This window comes from Panthera tigris, chromosome A2 (genome assembly GCF_018350195.1).
Source record: "Panthera tigris isolate Pti1 chromosome A2, P.tigris_Pti1_mat1.1, whole genome shotgun sequence".
NCBI lineage: Eukaryota > Metazoa > Chordata > Mammalia > Carnivora > Felidae > Panthera > Panthera tigris.
Genome location: NC_056661.1, coordinates 38,924,273 through 38,942,482, shown reverse-complemented (window position 1 = coordinate 38,942,482; position 18,210 = coordinate 38,924,273). Strand labels below are relative to the sequence as shown.

Sequence of the window (18,210 nt, the reverse complement as noted above, 5' to 3'; positions counted from 1 at the left end):
GAGAGGCCCCATATATTCCTGGAATGGGGACAGAATATGGCTGTCTGAAAGCAAGGAATGGGTTTGGTCATGTGGGATTCTGAATCTTGCTGCCTCTGCAAGGGACCACCCAAGGAGGGCTGTCCTCTCATCTGAGGACTTATTCTGATTTAGTGCCAACCACAGATCTGGTTAGAAGAGACCAACTACCTGCACGTTAATGTTTGATACGCTTGTACATTTCAAATCGATAAGCAGCAAGTGGTGGTCAAACACACCCTCTTCTTTGGTGAGGTCAGTGTGGGACCCCATGAAAGGAAAATTTTGCTTTCATGTAATAACTTGAGATTGGTTTATTTTATCCCAAAGCGTTTTGCAATCAAATAAAGCTGATTTTTGAAGCGGGTAAGTGTGTTCTCTTTTTCTTTCACATTTTTCCTGCTTTTTCTATCTGTGCTAGTCTCTAATTTTAATTCTTTGTTATTTTTAGGATAAGAAGTAATGAGTACCACAAAGCTCATGAGTGTGTTGTTGTAGTCATTTTTTCAGGTAATTCCTATCAAAATTCTTGACAAAATAATAGTTGTTATTTTTGTTATGATTTGTATGTGATGCATTTTGACTTGGCTCCCATATAATTTGAACATTCAGTGGCAAATTGAGGCTGTAATGTTATAAACAATGTCATTTCCAAGATGAATTATTAAATGTTATGTAGAAAAATGTTTTGAGTGAATTATCAGTTTATTCCATTTACCAACTATAAATTTAGGATCAGAAACATGATGATACAGAGGATAGAATTTCAAGATCTCCTCTCAGGGATTCTGATTATCTTACAACAAAGATACCACTAGAGTACATTTGTAAAGAAAATTACAAATATTGTTGGTTATTAAATAGGAATAGTTTTATTTTTTATAATTTTTAATATGATGCTGACATTTTATTGTCAAAGATGCTGTGAGAAAGTTCTCTAACATTATGCTGGAGTAAGTGAGTGGGTACGTGATCCCCTTTCAGAGCTCTCTCAAATTCTAGATGTTTTAAGTAAAAATGAATAAATATTTAATATCATAAACACACTAAGTAGGAACGTATGGTATAATATAATCTCAAAGTCACTGTGCGTAACATTCTAATTCTCCTGGCAACCTTTGCAAGATAATTATTATTGTATCGGTTTATTCATGAAGAAACTGAGGCTCAGAGAGCTTGAATAAATTGTCTAAGGGCCCTGTGCTAGTAAGGGCAGAGCTAAGATTTGAACCCTGGTCTGGCTGACACCAAACCCATGTACTTTCCCTATACCATTCTGTTGTTAGAAGGAGTACTGGACAAAGATGAATGATTTATAAACTTCCTTCCTTCAAAAAAGGAATAGAGTCAATGTAATATCAAAATAAGACATTGACAAATGAAAGCAGAATACACAATCATTTAGAGCTGGTGTTGCATGGGAGTCGTGGGAAATTACTTTAGGTGAGTCCTAAACAAAGCTATGACTGTACTAGTAGCCAAGGAAGAGAGGAAATTGAAGAGTACATTGGTTGTTTTCCTCTTAAAAAGTCAAAGAATGAGCTCATTTGCAAAGGTAGTCTTTTTCCTTTCATGATCTGATGGAGGAGTTTCTGAACTGAGTTCTTTAGTGAGAAATGCTAGTTATCAAATGAATATTGCCTTACTTAATCTTTGGTTTTGTAGAAATCTAGTTAGTTTCATGGAATCCTTGAAGCTGAACTGCATTTGAGGCTAATTTTATTGATTGATTGATTGATTGAGTGATTTATAAAAAGACACAGTGTTGTGATCAGACTATTCCATTTAGCAATCAACAGCATGAGTGAAAAAAAATCTGTATTAAAATGCTTTGTTGGAATGCTTTACACTTTTCACAGAATGGAAACTAAAATAACCTGTTGTACAATTAGTCATGAATACAGTCCTTGAGTTTTCTGCCCATGAACATGAGTATTGTCTAAAACATGTCTTCTTTGTAGCAATTAGGCCCTGCCCCCACTGTGCTTGGCTGAGTTCACAAAAGTGTTGTAACCTGTAGCTTCCCTGTCACTTCTCTGGCTCTTCTCTCCTGCTAAGCTTTGTTTCCTGACAGTAATTAAAACCTTCTACCACTTCCATAGCTACTGCTGCTCCTGGAACTGCATTAGCCACCTGGTCACGTGGCTTGGCAAAGTATTGGCCTCCGTCACCATAGGGGCCAGGGCTTCTGCCTCCAAAATTTCCTCCTCTCATGGGTCCAGAATTTGAAGAGTGATTGCTATAATCGCCAAAGTCATTATTAGCTTCCACCACCTCCAAAGTTGCTTCCATCGTTACCAAATCGATCATAGCTGTCCGTGTTGTTGCCATATCCACCACCAACTCAACTGCTACCAAAGCCACCTTGCCCACTGAAATTTCCTCCATGACCAAGGTTGTCATTCCCACCAAAACCACCTCCACGACCACCACCAAAGTTTCCAGAACCACTCTGACCTCTTTGGCTGGATGGAGCACTAGCCATCTGTTGCTTAGATAGGGCTTTCCTTAGGTCATAGTTGTGGCCATTTACAATCTGGTATTTTAGGGTATTGTTGTTGTTGTTGTTGTTGTTTTTAATTTTATTTAAATCCAAGTTAGTTAACATATAGTGTAATAATAGTTTCAGGAGTAGAATTTAGTGATTCATCACTTACATATAATACCCAGTGCTCATCCCAACAAGTGCCCTCCTTAATGCCCTTCACCCATACAGCCCATCCTGCCACCCAACACCCCCTTTAGTAACTTTTAGTTGATTCTCTGTATTTGAGTCTCTTATGGTTTGCCTCCTTCTGTTTTTATCTTATTTTTCCTTTGCTTCTCCTATGTTCATCTGTTCTGTTTCTTAAATACCACATATGAATGAGATCATATGATATTTATCTTCTCTGTCTTATTTCACTTAGCATAATACACTCTAGTTCCATCCATGTTGTCGCAAATGGCTAGATTTCATTCTTTTTGATTAATGAGTAATATTTCATTGTGTAAATCTAAACCACATCTTCTTTATCCATTCATCAGTTGATGGGCATTTGGGTTCTTCCCATAATATGGCTATTGTGGACAATGCTGTTATAAACAATAGGGTGCATGTGCCCCTTCAAATCAGCATTTGTATCCTTTGGATAAATACCTAGTATTTATCTATTTTTAATTTTTTGAGGAACCTCCATACTGTTTTCCAGAGTGGCTACACCAGTTTGCATTCCCACCAGCAGTGCAAAAGTGTTCCCCTTTCTCTCCATCCTCACCAACATCTGTTGTTTCCTGAGTTGTTACTTTTAGCCATTCTGACAGATGTGAGGTGATATCTTTCTGTGGTTTTGATTTGGATTTTCCTGAGGATGAGTGATGTTGAGCATCTTTTCATGTGCCTGTCAGCCATCTGGATGTCTTTTTTGGAAAAGTGTCTGTTTGTGTCTTTTACCCATTTCTCCACTGGATTATTTGTTTGTTGAGTGTTGAGTTTGCTAATTTCTTTATAGATTTTACATAGTAACCCTTTATCCAGTATGTCATTTGCAAATATATTTTCCTATTCTGCAGATTGCACTTAGTTTTGTCGATTGTTTCCTTCTCTGTACAGAAGCTTTTTTCTTCACAAGGTCAACATTGGTTCATTTTTACTTTTATTTCCCTTGCCTCTGGAGACATGTCTGGTAAGTTGCTGTGGCCGAGGTCAAAGAGGTTGTTGCCTGTGTTCTCCTCTAGGAGTTTGATAGTTTGCTGTCTCACATTTAGCTCTTGCATCCATTTTGAGTTTATTTTTGTGTATGGTGTGAGAAAGTGGTCCAGGTTCATTCTTCCACATGTCGCCATCCTGTTTTCCCAGCATCATTTGCTGAAAAGACTGTGTTCTTTCCATTGGATGCTCTTTCTTCCTTTAAGACCGGTTGGCCATACATTTGTGGGTCTATTTCTGGGTTCTCTCTTCTGTTCCGCTGATGTTTGTGTCTGTTTTTGTGCTAGTACCATACTGTCTTGTTGATTACAGCTTCATAACACAGCTTGAAGTCTGGAATTGTGATGCCTCCAGCTTTGGTTTTCTTTTTCAGGATTGCTTTGGCTATTCGGGGTCTTTTTTAATCCTGAACAAAATTTAAAACTATTGGTTCTAGCTCTGTAAAGAATGCTGGTGTTATTTTGATAGAGATTATACTGAATGTGTAGATTGCTTTGGGCAGTATTGACATTTTAGCAATGTTTTTTCTTCCAATCCATGAGCATGGACTGTTTTTCCATTTCTGTATGTCTTCTTCACTTTCTTTCATAAGCTTTCTATAGTTTTCAGCCTACAGATCTTTTATTTCTTTAGTTAGCTTTATTCCTTATGTATTTTATGGTTTTTTGTACAATTGTAGATGGGATTGATACCTTGATTTCTCTTTCTGCTGTTTCATTATTGGTGTATAGAAATGCAATCCATTTCTTTATGTTGATTTTATATCCTGCGACTTTGCTGAATTCATCTATCAGTTCTGTCAGTTTTTTTGGTGGAGCCTTTCAGGACAATCTGGTATTTCTGAATGGCATTCTTGTGTACAGTCATGGTCATCAAATGTTACGAAAGCAAAACCTCTCTTCTTGCCACTGCCTCACTCCTAATTTCAACCACTTCAATTTCCCCATACTGTTCAAAATAATCTCTCAGATGATGTTCTTTGGTGTCTTCTTTAATGCCACCAACAGAAATATTTTTCACAGTTAAGTGGGCAAACAAGCCTTTGAGAATCCTTACCTGAGGCAGTCCTCTGGTTCCACACCTCTCCCATCCACCTTGTGTGGCCTTGCATTCATGGCTGCATCCACATCTTCCACAGTGGCTTACGGAACCAACCCAGATCTCTCATTACCACACAGTCCGTGAGCGTTCCCCATTGCTCAGAACAGCCCCTCAGACTCTCATCAGTTGTTTCAAAGCTCGAACTTCCAAGGAAGAGCTTTTGCAGCTGTTCGGGCTCTTTGGGGGACTCTGGCTTAGACATGCTGGTGGGGGAAGGGAGACTTAAATGACGCTTCCTTGGTGGCATCCACAGGCAGAAAGGCTAAATTATCATCATTTGAAAAGATGTTTTTCATACGTAGAAATTTGGTAGACATGGATATTTATTATAGGAACCATTTTTACATGCTGGGGGACTAACATTGAATTGTAATTCACTGAAGACATTTAGACAAAGGCTGGCATAGTATGATGGAGATTGTGCCATTTGGTGATCTCATACCGAGATTGGCAAATTTTTCCTCTAAAGGCCCAGGTAGTTAATATTTTAAGCTTTGTGAGCTATGCCGTCTCTCTTCCAACTACACAACTGTGCCGTTGTTGAGTGAAAGCAGCCATAGACAGTACGTGGATGAATGTGGGTATGTTCCAATAAATCTTTATTTACAAAAACTGGCGGTGGGCCACATTTGGCCCAGGGACCCTTATTTGCTGATCCCCACTTGCACATAATACAAGATCAAGCTTTCAGATTATGTCCCTTTAGCATTCTGTCTCAAACTACATGTCCAAATGAGCCTTGTGTCCCAAGTAACTCAAGAAGGAATTGTACAACATGTATGCGTATTCTCTATTATTGCTTCATTAAAGTTTAATTCTGTGACCAGACAGCCAGAACCAGAGTTTATGCTGTGAAGATGCGGGGCCATAGCACACAGCTGGCCAGGGTGTACCATCCCAAAAGGCTTTCAGCCACAGGAGCTAAGGGACATGGAAATCTAGCTAATGCTCTATTGGAAGGAGTGTCTTTTTCTAATTCTTCCATCTAGAGGAAGAGTCTTTTTCTAATTTGTCTGCCGGGAGGGATGTCTTTTGCTAATTCCGATAATGGCACATGGAGTGTGCTAACAGAGGCCCTGTGAAGACCTAAGAACCTGACTCATATCCTTCCCATTTTTGTGGGCTACCACTTAAAAAGCAATCTTTGCATGGTTCTTTAATAAGAATTAATTGGAAACCATAGGGTTTGGCGCCATAATCCAGGAATAAGACACTTCAGGCCTGAAAGATATTAAGGGTAGCTGTTAACAATTGACTGTTGCAACCAGAACATTGTGAGATTGTGTTTACTCTCTCTGATTTTGGTTTTAATAAACTGTCATGGACTTTAAAAAATCCTAGCCCTCTGAAATATTAGGGAAATTATATAGTTTACATAATGGGCCATTACTCTCAAGGGGATCCAATGCTGGCTTTGGACAACAGTGTGAAGAGTCTCACATTGCCTATACTCATTTTCCGATAAGATTCACCATTAAACTGTGATCAGTTGTTTAGGAATTGTGTTTAAGATTTGCTCCTTCTTCATATGACATCAGTGAAACCTGTTATAATTTGTTAAGAAAAATGCTGACATCGACTTGTTTTCTTTACTTCATAGGGTTAATTTTATTATTTTTATTATTAAAAATTCTCGTAGAAATTAAAACAGTGCTAAAATATATAAAGGCAAAACTGAAGTCCCCTGTGTTTTCTGACCTTTGTGTATTGCTGAGAAATAAGTGTCCTGAGTCAGAGCTATAAAAATATATCTTTGTACGTTTTCTTCTGGTATTGTTTTATTATTGTATTTAAATCTTCAAGGACAATTGGTCCTGTTTTGGGGTATGTTGCAAGGTAGGGATTTGGCTTTTCCATCTAAATGAGTAACCAGTTTTCAACCATTGATTGACTACTACATCATGTTAGTACCTAGGAGAAGAGCTTTATGTGTATTTCTGTGGTGTCACACTCTGAAAAAGGTATTCATCTCAAGGGTGAAGATTTAATTGAATCAATAAGTTTTACTGCCTCATCAAGAACATTCATAAGTGAAACTGGTATTTTTTTTTAACTTTAAGTGGCCTAATGGGGGTGAATATAATAACTGTATCCTCAGCTTGGTCCTCTGCCTTGGTTTGTGTTAAGGTACCATCAGCTGTACCCACCATTGTCTTTGTATCATCAGTGCAAATGTCAACACAGTGAAAAAGGAGAAAAAGCAGATCGTGTTTTGGTATGATTATGAAAATCATTTTGACCTTGCAGACCTTCCTGACAGGGTCTCAGAGGACCACTGCAATGGTCTACAAGTTCCATGAGAATAAGAATTCTGCCTATCTTGCTAGTCATTGAATCCCTAGTGCCTGGTACATAGGAGGACAATTAATACTTATTGAATGAATATGTGTTGCCACCTGTATCAATTAGCTTTTGTTGTAATAATTACGTATAGCAAGTAACCATAAAATCTCAGTGGCATTATAAAAGTAAGCATGTTTTACTCCTGCATGTGCTGGTTGCTTGGGATTCTCCTGGTCTTGGCTGGGTTTGTCTGGGCAACTCTGCTTCTTGCTTCTGGTCCATGTGTCAGCTGGACTCATTCAGTGCTTAGTCTCTCATCCTTCTTGGGCCAGTGAGCTAGTTAGGGCCTATTGCAGAGACACAGAGAGAAACGAGAAACACATTGGGCCTTTGAAACCTTGGATGAGGCCCTGTCACTACTACCCATATGTTTTTGCCCAGACAAGTCACATGGCCAAGCCCAGAGTCAAGGGGCAAGAAAGGATTCTTTGTCCACAGTAAGGTCATGGCAAAAATGTGGATGCAGAGAGATAGGGATGGAGAACTGAAACCAAACTACTAATAGGGAGACCAACTCTTCCCAATTTGCCTGAGATTTTTCTGGATTTACCCCTGAAAGCCCGACATTCCTAGAACCCCCTCAGTCCTGAAAAAACTGGGACAGTTGGTTACCGTAACCGCTCCCCAATATATTTTGAGCTGTAAGCAGGTTGAAAATTGTATGGTGTGGGAGCTGGTCCCATTTAAAATTTTTTCTCAAGCACTATAACTTTAGATGAAAGTATTTAATAGAAAACAACTGGTTATAATTGGGGAAGGAATAAATGTTTCATAATTATTTTAACCCTTCACTAAGAAAGACATATTCCATGTATATAGAACCATCAGGTCAAACTTTAATATAGCACATTTTACTTGAACACATTTTTAAACTATATACTAAGAAAATCCAATTTTAAATGTATACATACTATATCATTTATATGTGATAAACTATGGTAGCAATCTCTTATATTTTGCAAATATCTTTTAACATTTTCTTCAATTCAGTTCATTTTTATATCCTTAATCATAAAACTATAAAAACAAGATGATATTGTTACTGGTACCATGTAATTATGTAACAGCTCATTGGGCAAGAAAGAGCACATTTAAAGGAGTGAGGTAAGCAAAGGATATTTTGGAGGTATTAATGACCTTGGGTATCGAAGCTAAGAGACTGAAGCAAATTTATGGGGTTACATTGCATCTTTAGCAGTTAAAACGCAAGAGAGAAATAATAAATCAGCTGAATCGTTGTAAGAAAATTGAATATTGTGTAGAGAGATTAACAGAACTACACAGGAATTGCGAGACGTATATGCCTGTTGCTGGGAATGGTAATGAGAGTATTGGAAATGAATGGTTCTGCATCGTCCTTGAAATATCATTACCTGTTGTTCAGAAAGGCCTGTTCCCATTTGTATTTTTCCTTAATATAGTACATGCGTTTGCATCCTTGTTTGGTGAAATTGTTTGAAATATGTCAGAAATGTTCTCTAATTCCAATTGAAAATAACAATGTTCTGGAAGCTCAAAAGAGACTTTTAAAGAAAATCACTGGTGCTTAAAAATATGCCCTTTTAAAAATACAGTATTGGAAACCAATGAATCTGCTCTTGCTCTCAAATGAAGATGAATATGTATTAAAAGGATTGACTACCACTACAAAAAGACCTCGATGAAAATGTATCAAAAATGAAATAATAATTAAATATACATTATATGTTGGGAGTATTTTCATTCACTATTGTTCTTAGCACTGATGATTTAATATTTAATACACAAGAATAAAGCTTTATACTCGAGCGCAACAAAGATCTCTATATAATGAAGTCAGCTGCCAATGTCCTATTTTTTTGGAGCAACTCTATTCAGCAAAATCCGAGGACAGCAAAAATATGTGGATGGTTATAACATTTATCATTACTACAGCCCTAGAAAGTTGATAGAACCGTCCTGATTTGACAGATGAAGAAACAGGCTCAGAATGGTTAGTGTTTAGGCGATCACACAGCTTGTAAGCATCAGCATTGGAACTGACACCATCAATCCGGTGTCCATTGTTATTGCATCTGTATCCCACTGGGCTGTAGATGGGGCCAAAAAAGTACCTTTCTTAGAGGCTTTTCCTAATGTCCCTCTGTCATGCACATGCCTTGCTTTTGTCTGTTCAGTATTCTTCTGATGAACAACTCTTCCCCTACCATGGAGTTCTCCTGGGTGGGGCTGGTAATGACAGTGCCTGCTCCCATAAACATACATGCACCCATACGCCTGTTCTCCCTCACGCAAGGTTGTGCTGTCACTGGATTGGGCCACTCACAGTACCCGTTATTTTTCCATGAATTCATCCTTTCCATGAATTTTCCAAACTGGTATAAGACAGCTTAATTAACTAATCTCTCTCCCTCTCTGTCTCTGTCTCTCTGTCTCTCTGTGTCTCTCCCTTCCCCTCAATAAAATGTAAGCAATTAGTCCATGTAATATCAGCTGCCATTTTTCTGACTCCACCCCCCAAACTCCCAACACAGTCAGTAAAGAGAGCCTGTTTGCATTGAAAGACTCAGTCTAACACACAAAGAGAAGCAAAGATGAGAGGTGAATAGATAGAGAATCCAGAAGGCTCTGTATGATCCCTAGATCTAGCCATGCTGGACATGAGCCAATAAATTTTCGTTGACATGAGCCAATAAATTTTCTCCTTGGATAAGCTGGTTTGAATTGGGTTCCTGTAACTTTCAACTAAGAGGCTCTTGACAACTACACCTCTCTCTTCTGTGCTCCTGTAGCCCTCAGAGCCTGTCTTTATGGTATATGTATTCATATGTGCACCATCCTTCCCCACTAAATTGAGAAGTCATCTAGGATAGACACTGTGTCTCATTTACTTTGTATCCCCAGCCCCTTGCATAGTGTCTAAACAAAGTGTACATTCATTGTTAGAATCTAGTCAAATTAACAAGAAACAGATAAACACTCCAATAAAATATGGTCAATGACATGTTCAGGTATATCCTCGAAGAAGAGTCCTGAAAAAATGCTCAACCTCACTGGTATCCAAGAAGTACAACTTAAAGCCACAGAAATATCATTTCACAGTCACCAAGATAGGTAAAATGTTGAACTCTAACAATAAATATTGGTGAAGATGTGGGGAAACACACCCATAGGTTCTTTGTGTTGAGTGTAATTTGATAAAACCATTTGGAAAGCAATTCGTCAAAACCTAGTAAAATTCAAAGCTTGCATACCACTTAATTCTGTGATTCCACTTCTAAAAAAAAAAAAAGAAAAGAAACCTTAGTGCATGTGAACAAGGATCCCCACTGCAGCCTTTTGGAAAAAAATGAGAAAGCACCTAAAACTCCACCTTCAGAAGATTAAGTTGTAGCCATGCCTATCATGGAGTACTCCAGAATAGTTAAAATGAATGGAATGGATCTACACGTATCAACCCAGATCCACTTCAGAAATATGATGATGTATGTGGATCCTGAGAAACTTAACAGAAGACCATGGGGGAGAGGAAAGGGGAAAAAAAAGTTAGAGAGAGGGAGGGAGGTAAACCATAAGAGACTCGTAAATACTGAGAACAAACTGAAGGTGAATGGGGGGTGGGGGAGAGGGGAAAGTGGGTGATGGGCACTGAGGAGGGCACCTGTTGGGATGAGCACTGGGTGTTGTATGGAAACCAGTTTGACAATAAATTATACTTAATATAAAAAATACATATACTGGCTACGTTTTGATGAATTCCTTTTTCTCTATACAGTTTTTGTCCCTTCCTTCCCCCCACCACCAAATCAGGCAGTAGTTTTCAATTTTTTAATTTCCTAGGGGCTCCTGGGTGGCTCAGCCGGTTATGCGTCCAGCTTAGGCTCAGTCATGATCTCACAGTTTGTGGGTTCGAGCCCCGTATTGGGCTCTGTGCCAACAGCTCTGAACCTGGAGCCTGCTTCATATATTGTGTCTCCCTCTCACTCTGCCCCTCCCCTGCTCACATTCTGTTTCTCTCTCTCTCAAAAATAAATAAACATTAAAAAATGTAAATAAATATTTTTTTTAATTTTTTTTAATGTTTATTTATTTTTGAGACAGAGAGAGACAGAGCATGAACGGGGGAGGGGCAGAGAGAGAGGGAGACACAGAATCGGAAGCAGGCTCCAGGCTCTGAGCCGTCAGCCCAGAGCCCTACGCGGGGCTCGAACTCGCGGAGCGCGAGATCGTGACCTGAGCTGAAGTCGGACGCTTAACCGACTGAGCCACCCAGGCGCCCCTGTAAATAAATATTTTTTAAAATTTCTTAAAAAAAGAAATATGATGATGAGTGTAAATCAAATTGCAAGAGGATACGTGGAAGGTGATACCATTCACCTGGGTTTTTTTTTAATATGAAATTTATTGTCAAATTGGTTTCCATACAACACCCAGTGCTCATCCCAACAGGTGCCCTCCTCAGTGCTCATCACCCACTTTCCCCTCTCCCCCACCCCCATCAACCCTCAGTTTATTCTCAGTTTTTAAGAGTCTCTTATGGTTTGCCTCCCTGCCTCTCTACCTTTTTTTTCCCCCTTCCCCTCCCCCATGGTCTTCTGTTAAGTTTCTCAGGATCCACATAAGAGTGAAAAACATATGGTATCTGTCTGTCTCTGTATGACTCATTTCACTTAGCATAACACTCTCCAGTTCCATCCACGTTGCTACAAAAGGCCATATTTCATTCTTTCTCATTGCCAAGTAGTATTCCATTGTGTATATATAAACCACAACTTCTTTATCCATGCATCAGTTGATGGACATTTAGGCTCTTTCCATAATTTGGCTATTGTTGAAAGTGCGGCTATAAACATTGGGGTACAAGTGTCCCTATGCATCAGCACTCCTGTATCCCTTGGGTCAATTCCTAGCAGTGCTATTGCTGGGTGATAGGGTAGATCTATTTTTAATTTTTTGAGGAACCTCCACACTGTTTTCCAGAGAGGCTGCACCAGTTTGCATTCCCACCAACAGTGCAAGACGGTTCCCGTTTCTCCACATCCTCCCAAGCATCTATAGTCTCCTGATTTGTTCATTTTAGCCACTCTGACTGGTGTGAGGTGATATCTCAGTGTGGTTTTGATTTGTATTTCCCTGATGAGGAGTGACGTTGATCACCTTTTCATGTGCCTGTTGGCCATCTGGATGTCTTCTTTAGAGAAGTGTCTATTCATGTCTTCTGCCCATTTCTTCACTGGATTATTTGTTTTATGAGTGTGGAGTTTGGTGAGTTCTTTATAGATTTTGGATACTAGCCCTTTGTCTGATAGGTCATTTGCAAATATTTCTTCCCATTCCGTTGGTTGCCTTTTAGTTTTGTTGACTGTTTCCTTTGCAGTGCAGAAGCTTTTTGTCTTGATGAGGTCCCAGTAGTTCATTTTTGCTTTTAATTCCCTTGCCTTTGGAGATGTGTCCAGTAAGAAATTGCTGCGGCTGAGGTCAGAGAGGTTTTTTCCTGCTTTCTCCTCTAAGGTTTTGATGGTTTCCTGTCTCACATTCAGGTCCTTCATCCATTTTGAGTTTATTTCTGTGAATGTTGTAATAAAGTGGTCTAGTTTCATTCTTCTGAATGTTGCTGTCCAGTTCTCCTAGCACCATTTATTAAAAAGACTGTCTTTTTTCCATTGGATACTCTTTCCTGCTTTGTCAAAGATTACTTGGCCATACATTTGTGGGTCCAATTCTGGGTTCTCTATTCCATTCCATTGGTCTATGTGTCTGTTTTTGTGCCAATACCATACTGTCTTGATGATTACAGCTTTGTAGTGGAGGCTAAAGTCTGGGATTGTGATGCCTCCTGCTTTGATTTTCTTCTTCAATATTACCTTGGCTATTCGGGGTCTTTTGTGGTTCCATATAAATTTTAGGATTGCTTGTTCTAGCTTTGAGAAGAATGCTCGTGCAATTTTGATTGGCATTGCATTGAATGTGTAGATTGCTTTGCATAGTATTGACATTTTAACAATATTTATTCTTCTAATCCATGAGCATGGAATGTTTTTCCATTTCTTTGTATCTTCTTCAATTGCCTTCATAAGCTTTCTATAGTTTTCAGCATACAGATCTTTTACATCTTTGGCTAGGTTTATTCCTAGGTATTTTATGATTCTTGGTGCAATTGTGAATGGGATCAGTTTCTTTATTTGTCTTTGTGTTGCTTCATTATTAATGTGTAAAAATGCAACTGATTTCTGTACATTAATTTTGTAGCCTGTGACTTTGCTGAATTCATGTATGAGTTCTAGCAGACTTTTGGTGGAGTCTATCCGGTTTTCCATGTATAGTATCATGTCATCTGCAAAGCTTGACTTCATCTTTGCTAATTTTTATGCCTTTGATTTCCCTTTGTTGTCTGATTGCTGATGCTAGAACTTCCACTATATTAAACAACAGCGTTCACCCAGATATTTAAAAAAAAAAACAAATGGGCTTTATATACTATTCCACCTAATTTTAAGTTTAAAATATCCCTTAATAAAGTTTAAAACAGTATGTTGCTTATTGTCACACAGAATGTAGTAAAAGATAAAAACAGATGAGAAGAATAATCTGCTTTAGTGCATTTCTAAGGGAGAAGAGTACGAAAGAAGTTTCCATGAAATCTATAATGTTTTACTTAAAGGTTTCTTGTTTTAATTTTTAATTTTTTAATTTGTTTTACATGGTTTTTTATTTATTTAGAGAGAGAGAGAGTGGGACAGAGGGAGATTTTTAAGCAGGCTCTGCACTGTCAGAGCAGAGTCCGATGTGGGGCTTGAACTAACGAACCATGAGATCATGACTGAGCTGAAATCAAGATTTGGTGGCTCAACCAACTGAGCCACCCAGGCACCCCTATGTTTATGTGTTATTTCTTTGGGAAAAAATTTATCTGAAGCAAATACAGCAAAATATTAAGAGCTCTCAGGTCTAGGAGACAGGTAGATACTTTCTTACGTGTTAAGAAAAGAACTTTTTGAAGAATGATGATTCAAAAAATCAAATATTAAAAACTCGAAAAATATTTTAAAAATAAGTAATCCATGTTCACTTAGTTAGTTGTTGAGGGACTGCTCACCCCAGACCCATTTTGCTACAAGGGAGGAAAGCAAAAACAATTATGGCAGGAGGGGAGGAAGGAATAAAAATCCTTCAGTGTTTTATAATATACAGCAACCTCAACTTGTGTTGTAGCCATTTAATATAATAGAAAAGGGCATCTGAATTTCTGTACTGCAGATTTTCTGAAAGCCATGAGAGTTTACTTTTTATTTATTTATTTTTCTTAGCTTTCACCGTTACACAAAATCCCATTCACTGGAACCAGGATTCCATACCATCTGCCTCCTGGGAAACTCTGATAATCTGCTGGCCTAAAAGGTCCAGGTATCTGAAAGTGGCAGGTCAGTGAGGTTTTACAAAGGCCTCTCTGAAGACAGTTTACAACTTACCCTTTTCCAAGGTAGGAAAGTTAATTTGCTATTTATAGGTACCAATGTTTATGGTCAAAATGCTTCCAATTTTGTGAGCAATTGATTTAATTGTAATAACTTCTATAACCCAGTGGTCTGGACCTGGGCCAGCCACCAACATTCCCTGGCAATGTGCTTACGCTCTGGGAGGCTGAGACCCAGCCCTGTGAAGCTGGAGTAGAAGAGAAGACAATCTCGGTGCTTCTAGGTCAGAATGTCTGCAGAACAGGAACAAAAGCACATATGTCAGAGTCACAGAAAAGCTAACAGAGCGGCTGCCCTTGGAATAACTTGGGACTGATCTTGCCCTCCTCCATGAAGCAGTGGGGGGGGGGGGTGCTGCATTTGGGGTGTTTGTCTGGGCCCTCCATCCTACCACTCCATATAACAGGGCATGGTACAGAGGAGCCTGTGATACAGCAATAGAAACACTGTGATCCTTTCTCAGCCTACAAAGGTTGTGCAAGGGAGCGCTGCTGAGTTCTTTGGGGTAGTTTTTCTTTTCTTTTCCACCAAGGGAAGAGGCAGACAAAAGGAAACTTACCTCCCCCAGGAGGACCAGCCACAGAAACCATGGTATGGCATGGCCACATCAGGCAGGTGAGTTCACAACAGAACAGCATAGTTTGGCTCTTAGGTTGACCATTGAAAGTAGTGCAGAAGGAGGGACCTTGTGTTCTTTGGCTACATGACCTGATGCCTACCTTCAGAAAATGAGCAAACAAAGATAAGAACACACTGCAGAGAGCTTGAAATCGAGGGAAACAGGGGCTGTTGATGCCAAATACACTTCATGGAATCCAGTTTCCCCACGGAATCAGTTTCCCCACGGTGGGCTGTGATTAAGACACCTGGCCTGATCCTCCATCGAAACTAAGAACCCAAGAGCCCAAACTTCCTGTGTCTGGCTTGGTTCATCACTAAGTTAACAGAACGAAGGAAACAGTGGACCTTGATTTGTAATCTACCTGGGCATTTTCCTTCTGCTTCAGTTGCGTTTCACATACATCTGTATTGGTCTGTATTATCCCTGAGTTACACATACACATCTGGGAGAACACATAGGTACTTCCTGGGGCACAGGAGACAGGGTGACCCTCTTAAAATGCAAATATCATCAGGTCACCTTTGGTTCAACATCCTGTTGTGACATCTCATCTCATTCAGAGCAAAACCCAAAGTCTCTACCATAGCCCTCGGGCTCTGTGCAATATAGACGCCTTCCACCACCCACCGTGCACCTCGAACCTCACCTCCTACCCTCGGCTCAGTCACTCAGGCTAGCTGTGGCTCTCCAGCACAACAGGCACATGCCAACCTGGAATGTTCTTCCCCTGATACCTGGATGGCTTGCTTCCCCATTTTCTTCAAGTCTTTAATTGCCTGTCACTTTCTCTTCCCTGGCCATTCTCTATAAAATTGCAACCCTCAGCTCCAGTCCCCACTCTACACAGACGTATCTCTTTACCTACTTCGTTTTCTCCAAATGTGTACCACCATCTGACATTCTGCATGCTGTAGTCCTTTGTTTAATATCTGTCTGTCTTCCCCCCCACCCTCCTAGAGTGTTCATTTCATAAGTGCAGGGACTTGTGCCTGTCTTGGTCATTGCCATATTCTCAGAGAGAAGACCGTGGCACATAGAAAGTGCTCAAAAATTTATTGAATCCGTGAAGTACCTGAAAGAAAGATGTTCATTGAACCCAGAAGATGGAGCAAAATACAATTTTATCCGTTAAATCACGTTCTCATGGACACCTGTCACCCACCTGTGTTTCTCTCCCAGGGTTCCTGCCCATCTTGGATGAACAAGATGAGGTCTTTCATTCCCTACCTAATTCTTGAGAGAAAAGCCTTCTCAGAGCAAATAAACTTTTCTTGCCAACGTTGACTGCCTCTTGAGGTTTAACATCAATGTGTAGTTATGCTGTTAACTTCTTGGCTTTTCCGTCTGTCTAATGAAAGACCGTGTTCTTAGAAGAGAGGATGGGGAGAAGAGAAGAAGGGGGAAGAGAGTCCCATCAGGTCACATCTTTGTATCTCACAGACGCAACTACACCAAACCGCAAATACCAGTCACTGTCCATGAATCTCATGAACAAGTATCACCAGAATAGGGACTTTCAAATGTCTTTGACAGCTAAACATTTAATATTGAGATCCAGGACACAGGCACATTTATATTTCTGAAACAAAAGATTTATGAAACTGTATCATTATTTGGAGTGTGGCACTCTTGACATTTTGCATTCTATTCTATTTCATTTTTTAAAATGCCAATCTTGATCTTTGACTTCGTTTCATAACCCAGTGGATCACAGACCATAGTTTAAAGACCTCTGGTCTCAACTCTGAGCCCTTGAACTAGAATGTCACATGCATCTCTGCAGTCTCTCAGATAAATGTGGAATATACAGTCGTTGCACGTCACCATTTTCCTGCTTCATGCACAAGTGTGGTGTAAGTAAAAAATATGATATAAATGTGGATGTATTTTTTAAGACCTTTTATGTCTAAGAGAGAGATGTTGTATTATACATTATGAGATATTTTAGTAGAATAATTAAAAATAACTATAGTACCAGGTAAAATGTTAAATGTATAGAATATTCCCTCACCATGAGCGGTTTCCAAAGCCTGCACTCTTGTGATTATTACCAAATGACTGTCACTTCATACTAAACGAATTTACCGAGTGCTCTCCCTCCTTTTCTTCCTCCCTCTCTCTCTCTCTCTCTCTCTCTTTCTCCCCCTCCCCGCCCTGTCTCCTTCTCACACACACACACGCACGCACGCACACACTTTATTCCAGCTCTCAGAACTCCGGCACTACCTTGGAGTAGCACTTGCTATGGAACTTTGTAAACTAAACATCAATCACTGAAAGGGTGAATTGTCTATTGAAAAAGCAGTTATGCCTACTGGAAAAAAATGTTCAAGAAGGGGGGAGCATGTGACAAGTATACAAATTTTATATTAGATCGTGCAAACAGACAAAAGCAGGTGGCTTTGACAGGCTGCAGCTTGGATCAAGTGGGATTTTATTTTATTTTTTTTTATCAAGGGCCCTCCTGATTCTAGGACCACCACATCATTTTTACATGCTGACTCAGACCATCCTTACATAGTGTGTGAAGGAAGTAGGCAGCTGTTGTGATTCTCATTATGTGTTTGTGTAAACTGGGCCTCCAAGGAGTTAGTCACACTGGGGAAAAAGCCTCTCGTTCCCAGTTCCAGTTGCAGGAAGGAACCCAGCCTCTGTGCTGTATGTGCAGTGACATTGATTGCTTTATGGTTAGTAGTGCCAAAGAACTGGAAACGGGGTGGAGTTGGTCTGGAGGGAAATGGCTGGCCAAATAGTAATATCTATACTACAAAATGTTATGCAGCTGTTTTAGATCTGAGCAATAGCTTAAGTCTGAGTTTACTCAGAAAAGCAAGCTAGAGAAAAAGAAAAATATATATAGCATAATCCCATTTTTTTTTATTTAGAAAGAAAGGAACATGCTATACAGTATTTGGGTAGAATTACCTATAAGTGTTCATAGAAGGTTGTTGAAAAATAAAGACAGATATATACTAAATGATCAC

The 18,210-nt window shown here is 39.4% G+C and overlaps 1 pseudogene; it reads right to left on the bottom strand.

Annotated features, from left to right (window-relative positions):
• Positions 1-482: 482 nt before the first annotated feature.
• Positions 483-18,210, bottom strand: part of LOC102952414 — a 50,491-nt pseudogene continuing 32,763 nt past the window's right edge.